We start from the raw sequence: 14,785 nt of genomic DNA on the forward strand, positions 1-14,785 counted from the left end.
CTTATGGGAAGGTAAAGTGTATCAGATCAGATAATGTTCATGTCGAGAGACGTTCAAGTCACTATTGAGTAAAAATGTTATAAGACATGAAACATCCGCACCTTACTCATGCCATCAGAATGGGACGGCAGAGAGAAATTGGAGAACACTGCTTGAAATGGCAAGGTGTATGTTGATAGAGAGTGACTTACCTAAAGAGTTGTGGACATATGCAGTAATGACTGCTGCTTTTATTTGCAACAGATGTTATCCAGGCGTGTTGGGCAGACCCCATTCTTTATGCTAACAGGGAAGAAACCTGATCTTTCAAGAATGAGAGAATTTGGATCAGTGTGTTATGCATACGGACAAGATAAAAAGAAGTTAGACCCAAGATGTGATAAGGGGGATTTTTGTTGGATATGGTAAAAACAGCCCATCATACCTGGTCTATTATCCTGACACAGGAAGGGTCCTTAGACACAGATTAGTCAAGTTCTTTACTAAGAATGTAGCTGAATGCCAGATTCAGACAGACCCAGAAGTGATAGATGATGAAGATCTTAATATCAGAAGAAGTGTGCATGTTAAGTCAGAGTCAAAAGCTGACAATCAAGACACAAAAGTAAGGCAAGAAGAGGAAAGGCTGGATACATACTACCCTAAAAGAGAGAGAAAGCCACCTGCATACTTGAAGGACTATGAGTGTAAAGCTGAAAACGACTATTATGTGACAGTTAATGTTGATTATTGTGTTGCCGATTAATATGCAACACACCGCAGAGCTTTTAAGAAGCCATGACTTCATCTAACTTGGAAAAGTGGGTCAAAACCATGAAGGAGGAACTTGAGTCTTTAAAGAAAATCAACACATTTATACTCACCACACTACGAAGATAAAAATGCAGTGGAGGGTAGATGGGTTTTCACTGTCAAAGACAATGCAGATAATACTGAGACTTATCTAGATATGTAGCTAAAGGCTACAGTCAAGTGGTATAGATTATAATGAAACATTTGCACCAACTGTGAGTATGACATCTGTACGAAGCCTAATGCAGATGGCAGCTCAGTATGATTTAGAATTGCACCAGATGGCTGTACAAATGGCCTATTTACATGCTCCTATTGACTATGAGCTATATATGGAGCAACCTGAAGGTTTAGAAGAGAAATCAAATAATGATGAAAAATTGGTTTGTAAACTGAATAAGTCAAATAGTCAGGGCGTAACTGGAACAAAATGTTGCACGATTATCTTTGTGAAAATAGTTTTATCCAAAGCCACACAGACCATTGTGTATACACTAGACAAGCTGAAAATGAGAAAACAGTTCTAATTATATGGGTTGACAATCTCATTATAGCAGCTAGTGCCAATGAATCACTAAAGGATGTAAAGGAAATGCTCAATGCTAAATTTAAAATGAAAGATCTGGGAAAGCTAAGACATTTTCCAGGCATTGATTTTACCCAGAATAGTGGTGAAGTAAAGATGAACCAAAAGAGGTACATCACGAAAATTCCTGAGAAATTTGGTATGTCTAATTGTAAAGTAAGAAGTACTCCTTCCGAGCAAAAGCCAAACTTTGAATGTGACAGTGAATCTACAGAGCCAAGAAAATATCGTGAGCTTGTGGGTAGTTTGATATATGTTATGACAAGCACGAGTCCTGATCTTAGCTGGATTGTAAGTAAACTTTCACAATATTTGTCACAACCGAGTGAATCTCTTTTAACACTAGCCAAACGTGTTAAGATACTTGAAAGGTACATTGGACAGAGAGCTGTGTTACAAGAAAAGTGAAGGGAAACTTCATCTTGTAGCATACAGTGATGCAGATTGGGCAACAGATCAAAACGATAGAAGTAGTACAACAGGTTATTGCTTTAGCCTCAATAGAGACGGGCCTATTATTTCATGGAAATCAAAGAAGCAACAAACGGTGGCTTTATCTACATGTGAGGCAGAGTACATGGCACTGTCAGCAACAACACAGGAGAGTTTGTACCTTGTGCGGCTGTTGAGTGGAATGGATGGAGAGTGCAAGTATGTGCCAGTAACAATATTTTAGGACAATCAAGGAGCAATCGCTTTGTCGAAGAATCCAGTAAGCCGACAGAGATGTAAACATGTTGACATTAAGTATCATTTTGTCAGGTCAGCACTTAATGATGACAAAATAAGCATTGAATATTGCCCGACAATGGACATGGTTACAAATGTCTTTAGTAAACCTGCTACGAAATCGAAGATTGAAAGGTTCATGTATTACGTATTTGGAATGTGAAGGAAAAGTTATCCAAAAATATGTTCTTTAAATGTATTTGTATACAGCATAAGAGCAAGTGGAGGTGTTGGCTGATAATAATAAAGAGAGTGAATGATCGTATGTGTGCTCTTACACTGACGTTGTTGGTGTGGAGAGGTCAAGAGAGGTCACATGACCATGTGCTTTATAATAAAGGAGGAAGAGAGGGTTGTTCCCCTCTTCTGTTTTTAACCAGATTGATTGCCTTCACGTGTGTTTATTTTCCTCTGTAAATGTACGTCTAACCTGACTTTCTTACCCTTAAGATGATACCACCAACATTATGTTTAATTCCTTGTCTAAGGTAGGGATTAATTATTATTTGAGGTGATTGTATAGATTTACAACTTTTTAAAAATTTTTTTGTTTAAATCTTGATTTTGGCATAATTTTGCACGTGCAACATTCCTGATAGGAATTTTATTAAATATTATACTTAATTCCTCCTAAATGGCTTTTTGGGGCTATTTCTATTATGTTAGGTTGAAAATAGCCTTTATTTATTGATTTTCTGGGTCTATGCCATGTGTGTAAGTGACATTAGGCTACTGGCTAGAATCTCAGGGAAAGAAGCTGACATAGTCCAGCACTGTAACTTTTAAAGTGTTTAATTGCTGGTGTTTTTATGTGAAAGTTTACGGTAAGATGCATTTACAGTTTAGATGACTTTACTGCATCATTGCCTGCAGTGCAAATAGTCTGTGTTAAAAGATATTGTCTCCAATGTTTCTCAGGTGTCAAAACATGTATTAAAAGGTGCCTAAGAAGGGGCTGATACCATTTCTAGAAATGTCGCATTGTCAGTGGTGATTAGTAGGTATGCTTGGTTTCTCTTCCAGAATTTTTCTGACGAGTTAAAAATGAGATTTTGAATGCTGTTCTTAATTTTGACTGTGTGTTTAGTACAGCAGCTAATCAGATCATTAATCACAGAGGTAGCAGATGCAAGGAGTGTCAAATGTTTCATACTCCAATCTTCTATTCTTTAAGCAAAGCTAGCTTCCGCTGGTCTGACAAACAGAAGCCCCAGCTGAACATGAATCCAGGCAATTATTGGAAATGGCAAGACAACATTTCCACCTAGACAAAAAGGTAGGGCTCCTTTCCTAAAAAGGACCTCCCCCATTTCCAACCTATGACTAAGCCGAGGTACGGCACCTATTCTTCGGTTGCCTCCTCTCTCATGTTAACACTCGCAAGGCGACCTGGCTGTTACTTGTTTATGGAAATTGTGGAAACATTGTTGACAGGGGTTCCAGATGGTAGTGGCAAAAATACCCACCTCTGTTCAGGGAGGGATCCTCCTCCTCTTCCACAGGCCTGACTTTGTTATTTCCCCCTGTTCTCTAGCAAATGCTGGACTCAGAGGTTGCAGACCCAATCCTTTCTTTGGAAAGGATGAGAGGTTATTACTCCAGAATTTTCATCTTTTCTTCAAAAGAACAGTTGTAAAGACCAGTGCTGGACATTTCTTTCATGTATATGATTGTCAAGGTTCCCTAGTTCAAGACATTCTCTCTACAACAGTGCTTCCTCATATACCAGACAACTTCTTGATGCCCAGCGCTTGTAGGATACCCATCCCAGTTTCTGCATTACCCTTTGGACTATCCACTGTACTGCAGCTGTTCATCACATGCCTTGCAAAAGGAGTGATCCACTGTCGGACTCTGGGCATTCACATGTTTCTGTACTTGGACAACTTCCTGATATGTGCAGAGTCTATGTCCTGATGTTTGGAATCAATGGAGAATGTGCGTACATACACTGTGTGTGAAGTATTAAGCAAAATTTTCTACAATTGTTAAGCATCTGGTTGGGTTTGTTTGTTCTGATTTTTGTTTCCCAAACTCTCTTGGTATCCTGTTTTTATACTTGGTGGCTTTGCAGTTGCCTGCCTCTACTGTAAATTTGATCTGGGACACTCCTCCCAGTCTGGTGTCATTACCTCATTCTACCTATTCCAGGGAGAACATTTGAGAAGGCCAACCCAGTTAGCTTCTGCTCCTCCTTTCCCCTTTCCACTTTACAAAAAAATATATATATTTTCTAAGCTTGTTTCCCGCCTTTCCTATAAGTTGGCTAGTCCAGATACAGATTTGCTGTATCCAGGACTGTTTGTAAGTTTCTGAGCCCCCAAGCCTTTCTCTGTTGGAGGGAAGCCTTCTAGCTTAATTTTGTTTCTTAGAACTAGCCAGTTTTCTAGTTTCAGTACTCATATCTGTTTCTTTGAGCTCAGCACTTGTTCAAAACTCATTGTAAGCACTAAATAAGCTGCAAATTACTACAGCACTCAACTTTCCTCACTTGTCTAGAGGAAGCAGGTTCTAGTACTTAATAAATAAGCACCTATCCAGTCATGTCTAAAGGTCAGCTCTCTGTGTTTTCTCCTGTCTACCTGATGAATCTGGGCATCTTGGGGCAATGCAGCAATTGCCTCATGTACACAGACAACCCTCTCCTCCTACCATCCAACACTACAAACTGTGAGAGATGCACTTATATAACCAAACTGGAAGCAAAGCTGTCTTCACCCAAGACTGGACTAGACAGTCAAGAGGAGCAAGTAAACACTTGCACCACACCACACTCATCACATAGTCCCTCAAAACCTGCACCACCAAAACACACGCATAGAAACATAAAACACACACCTACATTTGCAGAGGCTGTCAAAAAAAATCTACCCAAGCAACAGGGACCTCCAAAGCAGAAATGCAAGCAACCTCCACCACCCAACACAACCCAAATGACACATAGCCCACAAACTCAGTGTGCCCCTCAACCACAGCCCATAAGGCATAACAATGTACCCAACACTCTAGTCATAGGTGACTCTATAGTCAGGCGCACTGATGTTCCACTCACCAGACTAAACAAGGAGAAAGTTACTGTCAGCTGCCTGTCAGGTGCCAGGATCCACCACATAATGCAAGCACTCGGGTCACTCCACAGCAAGTACAAATATGACTCTGTCATTGTCCATGTTGGTGTGAATGACCTGAGACGTACCTCCTTGGACTACATGAAAAGAGACATGGAGGAGTTTTCTCATCTTGTAGCCTAGGCAGGTATAACCGTAGCCCTGAGTAGCATCCTGCCATCACCCACAATGATACCACAGTACAAGGACAAAATGATTGACTTCAACAATTGGCTAAGCTTCTGGTGTCATTCTAAGGGGATCCAGTATCTGTCTGCCTGGGATGACATGATCGACAAACCACAATGCTTTGCCAGAGATGGCCTGCATCTGTCGCCCTTGGGATTCTGGATACTGGCTAAGGCTCTTGCCACCCCTATAGTGCCTTTTTTAGGCAAGATTCAAATGACAAAATCACCACCGTAGCAGGTGCAAGCAAGCAAAATCTAAGGGTAATGCTACTTAATGCTAGAAGTCTAAACCTCAAAATGCACTCACTCGAGGCACTCCTTAAAATGGAGAACATCGACATCTGTGCAGTAACAGAGACCTGGTTCAAGGTTCCAGAGAGCACCTCTGCATTACCAGGCTATAATTCATACCACACCTTTCGGCCACCTAACCTGGACCGAAGCCCTAAAGGCAGAGGCGTATCCATATTCATTAAGGATACCCACACCTCCAGGCTAGTTGCTCAGCATAATGCATCTGAGATTATCCAAGTGCAGCTAACTCTGGGCAAGACCGCAATGCAAATTGTAGCTTGCTACAGATCCCCCACCATGCCCCAGGATTCCCACTCCTCATTTCTTGATACACTGGAAAATATTAGGGTACAACCTAACACCCTAATAATGGGCAATTTCAACTATCCCACAATTAACTGGGAAAACTACTCATGTACCAACTCTTGTGCTCAACGTTTACTGGAATTCATAAATTCCAATGCCTTGGATCAACTTATCCACACCACCACCAGGGGCAGCAATATCCTAGACCTGGTCATTACCAACATGGGCAACCGGTGTTCCACACCAGAGGTGAATTCCTCGTTGGTCATTTCCGACCACAAGCAAATCACCCTAGACATCCACATCCCACCCCCACCCCCCATTAGGGAAACCACCGTAAAAAATTTCTCCAAAGCCAACTTCACGCTTCTTAAGACAGAAGTGGCAAACTTCACGACATCCATGCTGACAGACAATAGAGATACAACTGCTGAATCATATACAATTGCACTTTATAAGCACTTACACGAGTGCATGGATCGTGCAATCCCTAACAGAACCAAGATGCTATCCTCCAAAAAAAGGAAGCCAATCTGGTGGTCCCCTGCTATAAACAAACTCTACAACAGAAGAAAGAAACTGTTGCAAAAAAAAGTAAAATCCCATGATTGGAGGAACTCCGTGGTCAGCCTCAGTAAGAAGCTGAGATCCCTCATACAATCCTCCAAAGCTAGTTATGAAAACAAAATTGCCACTGATTCTAAAGACAACCACAAAACATTCTATAGCTATGTCAAGAATCTCAATGGCAACACTCAGATCTGCTCTGAGTTACAGCACAATGGCACTAAATGTTCAGAACCAACTGATATTGTCATCATCCTGGCAGATAGGTTCAGTGCTAACTTTACCCCTCTCTTATCCCCCTAAAGGGCCCATCTCTATACCGGAAGAATGCAAAGTACCTGTTATCACGGCTGCACAGGTAAAAAACACACTCTCTAAAGCCAAGAACACAGCATCCATAGGACCTGACAACATCCCAGGCTGTGTTCTACTTGAACTACAGATTGAACTGGCACCGTACCTAAGTACCATGTTCAATCATAGCCTCACCTCAGGCTTTGTGCCCACTGAATGGCACACAGCAATGGTTATCCCACTCCACAAAGGGGGAGCCACCACAGACCCCGGGAACTACTGCCCCATTAGCCTGATGAGCCTGGTCTGCAAAGCTATGGAGCATATCATCATGGAACTGATAAACAATGATATTGGTAATCTCCAAACTCTGGACCCTACCCAGTTCGGGTTTGTGAAAGGCAGATCATGTCTCCTAAACCTGATAGACTTCTTTGAAGTGGTCACCAAAACCGTAGATGAGGCTAAGATGTTTTACTCAGCCTATCTAGATCTCGCCAAGGCTTTTGACACCATCCCCACTCTGGAATTTTAGACAAACTCACTAAAATAGGTATAAATCCCTATGTCACAAGCTGGGTTGCCATCTGGCTCACTGACAGAACCCACACTGTGAAAGTAGCAGACTCTAAATCCAACTTCAGACCAGTGACAAGTGGAGTACCACAGGGTTCAGTCCTAGTTCCTCTTCTGTTTGGTGTCTACTTCTCTGAAGTACAGGCTAACACAAAAGGTCTTTGGCTAACAAAGTTTGCAGATGACTGCAAACTAGGAGCCATAATCAAAACTCCTAATTATGTGGACATCCTACAAAAGGGCCTCAATGAGACAGATGTCTGGTGTCAAAGCCATGGCCTCAAGCTCAATCCCAAAAAGTGCATTGTCATCCCTTTTGGTAAAAACTCTATACCCATGAACTACCAAATAGGCAGTAGTCTACTTAACACCGAAAGTGTGATAAGAGACCTTGGGACACAGGTGGACAGTAGTCTCTCTTTTGATAATCACATTGCTACAGTAGTCAGGAAACACTTCTATGTGGCACACCTCATCACAAAAGGTTTCTCATCTAGGAAAAAAAGAGATCATTGTTGCCCTCTACTCATCACTCATTAGACCAATTATAGAGTACAATGCCCCTTATGGTATGTACCTCACAAGACATCTACAACAACTGGAAAGGCCAGAGAAATACCTCACGAAGAGGATTACCGGCCTCAAACAGATGCCCTACGTAGACCGTCTCAAAAAACTCTAGCTTTATTCTGTAGCATATTGCCTACTCAGAAGCGATCTCTGCCTAACATATAAAGCTATGTCAAACCGAGAGCAGTTGGACATGCTCCATGTAAAGAAATCCCAATCCCTCCAAGCTACACGCTCTAGGGACCTAAACCTTGTCACCACAATAAACAGAACATGCTGGAGGGATAGATTCCTGTCCCAGAGACTTCCCATACTCTGGAACAAACTACCTATCTATATCAAACAAAGCTCCTCATTAGCACTCTTCAAGAAAAATCTTGATGATTGGATGGGAGATAGGAAATTCACCCTGGGGATCACTTCTGTGGCTCTGCTTGACAGGGGCACAGGAAAATAATTGTCTTGGGTGGCAAAAGCCAGGGTACCATTTGGCTAGGCTTATATAGGCCCTAGGGCCAATAGCCTAGTACGTACCTATGAACCTATGTCTTGACTCTGCTGTACCACTTAAGGTTCCAGTTTATTCTCTTAAAGTCATATCTGACACCCTCAAAAACTCATCTTTCTAGGGCACTTAACCAACCTCAACAAGAGTCTGGCTTTCTGCCTGAAGACAAAGTCATGTTGCACAAGACAGTGTTTCTGGAATTCTTCCAGTGGATTGTAACCTTGGCTTGAGAATTTATGGAAATTTTTTGACTGATGGTATCCATGATTCTCATCCTACCACTAGCCCATTTTCACATGAGACATTTCAATGGTATACCATAAATGGTTGGATGCAGGACAGTCATTCCATGGAATCTTAGATCCCGGTGCTACCCTTCATCAGATGAGAATTACAGGGATGTACAGATCAGTTCAGTATCATTCCACGGCTTCCTTTTCTCCCCTCTGATGCCAGTACAATCTGTCCTGACAGATTCGTCCAACTTCACGTGAGGTGTTGTGTCAAGTGGGATGCAAGTGGAAGCCACTTGGGGGCCCAAGGGCACATGGAAGCACATCAGTATAAAGGAAATATTGGCAGTCATTCACAAGTTGAAAGTCCCTCACCACCTTTGGACTCTGGGTTCTCTCCTAGTGGTTATGAGCAAAACCACAGTGATGTGGTACCTCAACAGTCTAGGGGGTATGAAGTCTTACCCCCTATGCTGACTAGGTTTGATAGCCTATGAATAGGCTTCTCAGTATTCAGGCATCATACATCCCACCAGTGCCTAACATTGTGGCAGACAAACTGAGCAGAACTGCATAAGTGGAAGCTCAAGGTAGTGGTGTTTCAGGATCAAGTCCAGATGTAGAGAATACCTCTAATAGTTATGTTCCCCTCCTTTCAAATTAGACATTTGGAGAAATAATGTTCCAGATATCCTTGCAGCCATGTGTGGAGGGCAGATGCATTCTCGTTCCTCTAGACAAGAATGTTCCTGTATGAATTTTCACCCTTTTCACTGATTCAGAAGGTACTTCTGAAAGTTCAAAGAGCAATGTTTTGGCCCCCTATTAGCCCAGACAATCTTGGTACTCCCTTTTAATGGTATGGGCAAAGGGCAGTTATCACAGATTTCCTCATACTCTGGATCTGCTCACACAGCTTCAGGGGTTACTGGCGCACTCCATTAGAAGAAACTTCAACTGACAGCCTGAATGATTTAATCTTGTCCCTATTTAGGCACTTTATTTATTTATTTACATTGGTTTACCAGGATGTCTACTGGGTCAGAGTGAGCACATTTTCAGTAGAGACCTAGGGAGAAAAGCTCCAAAAACAAAGTAGACATGATGTTTGTCTTTCGGCTTTTCCCGGTTAGGGGTAGCCACAGCGGAACTCCAGTCCGCTAATGATTGGCAGTAGATTTTAACGAACGCCAAGGTGCCAGCTCAACGTTCAACCTTCAATGAAGGCACGCCCATTTACGCATGTCTTTCGAACGCCCACCCAACTGCAGGGAGGACGCATACCTTAATAAATACGGAAGACCACATCCCCCACAAAAATCTATCAACATGTTTTAAAGTTCTGTTTTGTTTGAATCACGTATATTTTCCAAAGTAGCAAAAATGATAGGTTAGGGTCTCATACCTGTAATACAGAGGTGTCCCTTATTTCATTGTGTCATCTGTCGATTAGTTTATACAATCAACTATGTTTCTCCATAGGTATTCATCTATACTGAACCCAGCATTAGTCAGTATCTGCTGTATTCATCTGTGCAGTCCAAGGAATCTGTTGCAGTCTGCTAACCATAAATACAATTTTATACTGTATTTTGCACTTTTAAACTGTATTTTTGTTTTATTGCTGATTTTTTAATACTAGTCTTTCTGATTTTTGTATTTTTGTCTGCTGTAGCATAGACTAGATGCAGACCAGCAGAATCTGGTTCTGTTTTTAAACTGAGCATTAAACCAGGCTGTCATTTGTTGGAGAGGGCCCATCCTGCATCCTTATGGGAGGAGAATGCAGTTAGGACTCATATGAATGAAGTTTGCTGGCACAGGGCTCAGTTTTGAGCTTTTTTTGTTGGTTAAATTGTTTAATGCAGTTTGCTCGCTGTTGCTACATAAGCCCCTTGTTTGCGCTTGTTTGCTCTTGTTTTAACAGAGCTCCACAGAGTTAGGCGACCAGCCACTGCCCTGCTGTATACATCTGTTTATGTGTAGGTCACCTCCATGCACCATCATGCATTACCGCCCAGTGGGGGTAACCATTGGTGGTTATAGATGCAAAAACTTAAGTACATACATTTTCCCTTAGTAGCTACCCGTGATCTGGCAGAGAAGTCTTTAAACTGTGCTTACCTACTCAGGGAGCACCTCAGTTGCACTTTTTCCCCTTAAACAGTCCCTAAACCACCAGATATACAATAGACTCATACGATTTAGAGAACCCCCACTGGTTAGACCCTTTATTGAGCAGCCCATTACTATAGACCCTATTTAGAGCACCCCAGGATTTAACCTAGCATTATGGGGGGCCAGTTTCCTTCCATTTCTCCTAACAGCCTGATAGACATGGGTATCCTGAGGCAGTATAGCAACTGCCTCATGCACACTGGCACCCCTCTACTCCTAAATCACTCAAGTTCAATTTGTGAGAGATGCTTCTACACTAAGAACCTGAAATTGTTGCTCTCTCACTCACAGGACAGTAACACTGAACAGGTTGTCAGCTCACATACTACACCTCCTATGCAAACCTTGCACTCAACACAGAAACCTACCGAAACATGAAAGACCTTCTAAACACAAACATGCTACACCTAATACAGCACCTACAGCACTCAATACACATACAAACACCAGTGTCTCACCAAATAAGCCCCTAAGGCAAGGTACATCTAAACCAATTTTTTAGTCAGAGGTGACTCCATTGTGAGATACAAAGATGTCCTTCTAACCAGGCTGAACAAGGAGAAGGTTATGGTCAACTGTCTACTGTGTGCAGCAATCCATCAGATCACACATGCACTCAAGTCTCTCAACTACAAGTACTGTTATAACTCCGTCATAGTTCACGTTGGTGTGAATAACTGGAGACATACCTCACTGTACTATATGAAGAGAGACATAATTGAGCTCTATGAATATGTGCCCCAGGTTGATATGTCCTAGCCTTGAGCAGCATTCTACCCTCACCTAGGATGATGATACAATATAAACAAAAAAAAGATTGCCTTCACCAATTGACTTAGTTTCTCATGTTATTCTAAGAGAATCCAGTCCTTGTCAGCCTGAGATGACATGGCTAATAGATCACACTGCTTTGCCAGAGATGGTCTTCACCTGCCACCTCTAGACTTTCAGTTACTGGCTAAGACACTTGCCTCCCCCATAGTGCTTTTTTCAAGAAAGGTCACAAAAACTAAATTTCCGACTTGAAAATATCAAACACAAAGAAAGTAAGGATCATGCTGCTAAATGTTAGGAGTTTAAATCAGAAACTGCACTCTCTGCAAGCATTCCTCTCCCTGGAGGATGTCAACATCTGTGCATTCACAGGAACTTTGTAAAGGGCTACAGACAGTACCCTGGCATTGCAATGCTACAATGTCTTCCACACTTTCAGACCCTCAGAATGAACGTATGAGAACCAAAAAAGGAAAAGTACCTATCTTCATCAGTGGTAAATACACATATAGACTGGTTAGACAGGAAACTCCTTGGAGGTACTCCAAATTCAACTAACTGTGGGTAAGACCCCCCCTCTTCAAGTCACTGGTAGCTATATGCCCCCTTCACTGAAACAAGATACCCATACTGTTTATTTGGACCTACTTAAGTCAATCAAATTACAACCAAGCACTCTAGTCATGGGAGATTTTAACTATCCCTCCATTGACTAGGGAAACTTATATGAGTACCAACATGCTCACACAAAGATTCCTGGCCTTTGTTAACACTAATGCCCTGGAACAAATAGTATGCAACCCCACAAAGGGCTCAAATATTCTCAACCTGGTCCTCACTAAGATGGGTGACCACTGCACCACCACAAGTATTTTAAACTACCACTGTTATCCTAGGTTGCTTCTCTCTTGCATCCAGAGCTGATGTGCTCCTCACTTTTACCTTAGACTCTTCAAATGTGCCAGTAGATTCAGCCGCCACTGAAAAAAAATAAGCACTAACTACAAGAAAGAGGTTCCCATACTTCGCTCAACACTCAGAGTTTTACTTTTTTTACCTTTAACTCTTTCAACATGTGGGTAGATTCAACCACCACTGGAAAAGTCACTAAGCACATGAAAGAGTTTCCACACTTGGCTGAACACTCAGGTTTTTACTTTATTCTCTTCAAACATATGGATAGATTTGGCCGCTACTGAAAAAAGTCACTGACCACAAGAAAGATTTTCCCATTCTTGGCTGAACACTCAAGTTTTTATTTTGTGTACTTGATCACCCTTTCAAACTATGGAATTTTCTACTCAAAACAACAGATGTAACTAATTTTAGCAAAGATTTATTAAGGGTCGCAGGATATTGGTTCATCACACCAACCAGATCACATAAAGCTAGCCCCCCACACTTCCCATCTCCTGCTACTGCTACTTTCTAATTCTTTTTAGATTTGCTCCATTTTTCTCCCAATTATAGCTGTCATCCTGATAAGCAAGGTCAACGGCAGCACTAGACATGATAAAGCTACAGAATCAAAACAGTATCAAAAACAGCCATGATACAGAATACTAATTACAAAGAGGTGACAAAATAAAATAGGCAGTATACAGGTTATAAAAATATTAGGTTACAGTGAGTAATATAAAAGTGATTTTAAAGATGCAAGACAAATATGAGTGCCATGTCCTGAGGATGTGCAGTAGGTATTAAAGAATGTCAGAAAACCTGCTTTCAGAAATTCTTATGGATACTAATGGATGAGGTTTTCTAAGTGGTGCCTAAATGGAATCAGGGGGTCCATTGTGGTTAATATCTCTCTGGTCTCAACATATTGGTGTAAGCTACTTCAGGATGGCCTATCATATATGTCAATTAAGGGTCATTTACTGCCCATTTTCGATTGTCTGGCAATGGATTCACCTCCCCCCCCCCTTTTTTTTGGTAAAACATTTCAGCACTGGAGTATTGCAGATGAAACTCCCTCAAACAGATTCCTCCTTTGTGGGACCTTAACTATGTTCTTCAAAAAAATTTTAGACCTTACCACCCTCTGAACTGGCAGCTCGTACTGATCTTAAGTTCTTATTGTGGTAAACTGTTTTGCTTACTACTCTAACACCTGCAAAGTGAATTTCTGAGCTGCAAGCTCTCCTGGGACAACATTTCTTGACTTCCTCAGGAATCTGGCTATGTTTAGCACTTGTCCTTTTCATTTTCAAACCAAAAATGTTTTCAGACCTCACTCTCTACCAGTCTTTTCATTTCCCTACGCTCTTTCCAGAACCTAGGTATTTAGGATAAACATTACTTCATTCTTTGAATGTGAATGGACAGCACAGGTACTACCTTGGCAGAACAAAGCCCTTTATGAAGGCTGAAAGGCTTTTTATTTCTTTTATGTGGCATGGAAAGGTCAACTTTGTCTCTAGGGAATTCACTGCACTTGGGCTGCTCTCTATTATTATTTTTTGTTACTCCTACCATGGGAAGGCAATTCCAGGCAAGGTAAAAGCCCTTTTCACCAGGGGCTTTTCCTCATCAGTGACATTTTGGAAAGGAGTGCACACGAAGTATTTTAGAGGCAACATCTTGGTCCTCTATCTTTACCTTCACAAAACAATATAAACTGCATGCTTTTCTAGATCTAGTGCAGGCTTCACAAGGACATTCACAGGTGCTTGAGGACCCTTGTCTTTCCTCCTCCCAGGTTCCCTAAGCTTTGGGAATCTACCCGTATGTCAGTAAGGCAGTCTTTGCTGAGAATAGCACAGTTGGGCAAGTTTCACTTAGCTGTAATAGTAGATGTTCATAGAACACACTACCTCACTGGCAGAACCCTTCCACCATCCCCCTTTTTGTTGAGTACATATAGTTTGTTATTGTAGTTGCTGTAATATTTTGTTCTGCAAAGTTTTTTGTTGTATGTGTGGCATTTGGTATGGAACAGGAGGTGCTTACAAAGCTTGTGTTCTCATCTGCTTTTCCTGTGTAACCCGGAAAACTGAATGGGTCCTGTCTGTGAGTGTGAAGGGCTGCTGCAGTCCTGCCGGCTGTTCACTTACTAACAGGAAGTTGGAGGAGTTCTG

Source organism: Protopterus annectens, chromosome 2.part0 (genome assembly GCF_019279795.1).
Source record: "Protopterus annectens isolate FY-2018-M chromosome 2.part0, PAN1.0, whole genome shotgun sequence".
Taxonomy (NCBI): domain Eukaryota; kingdom Metazoa; phylum Chordata; order Ceratodontiformes; family Protopteridae; genus Protopterus; species Protopterus annectens.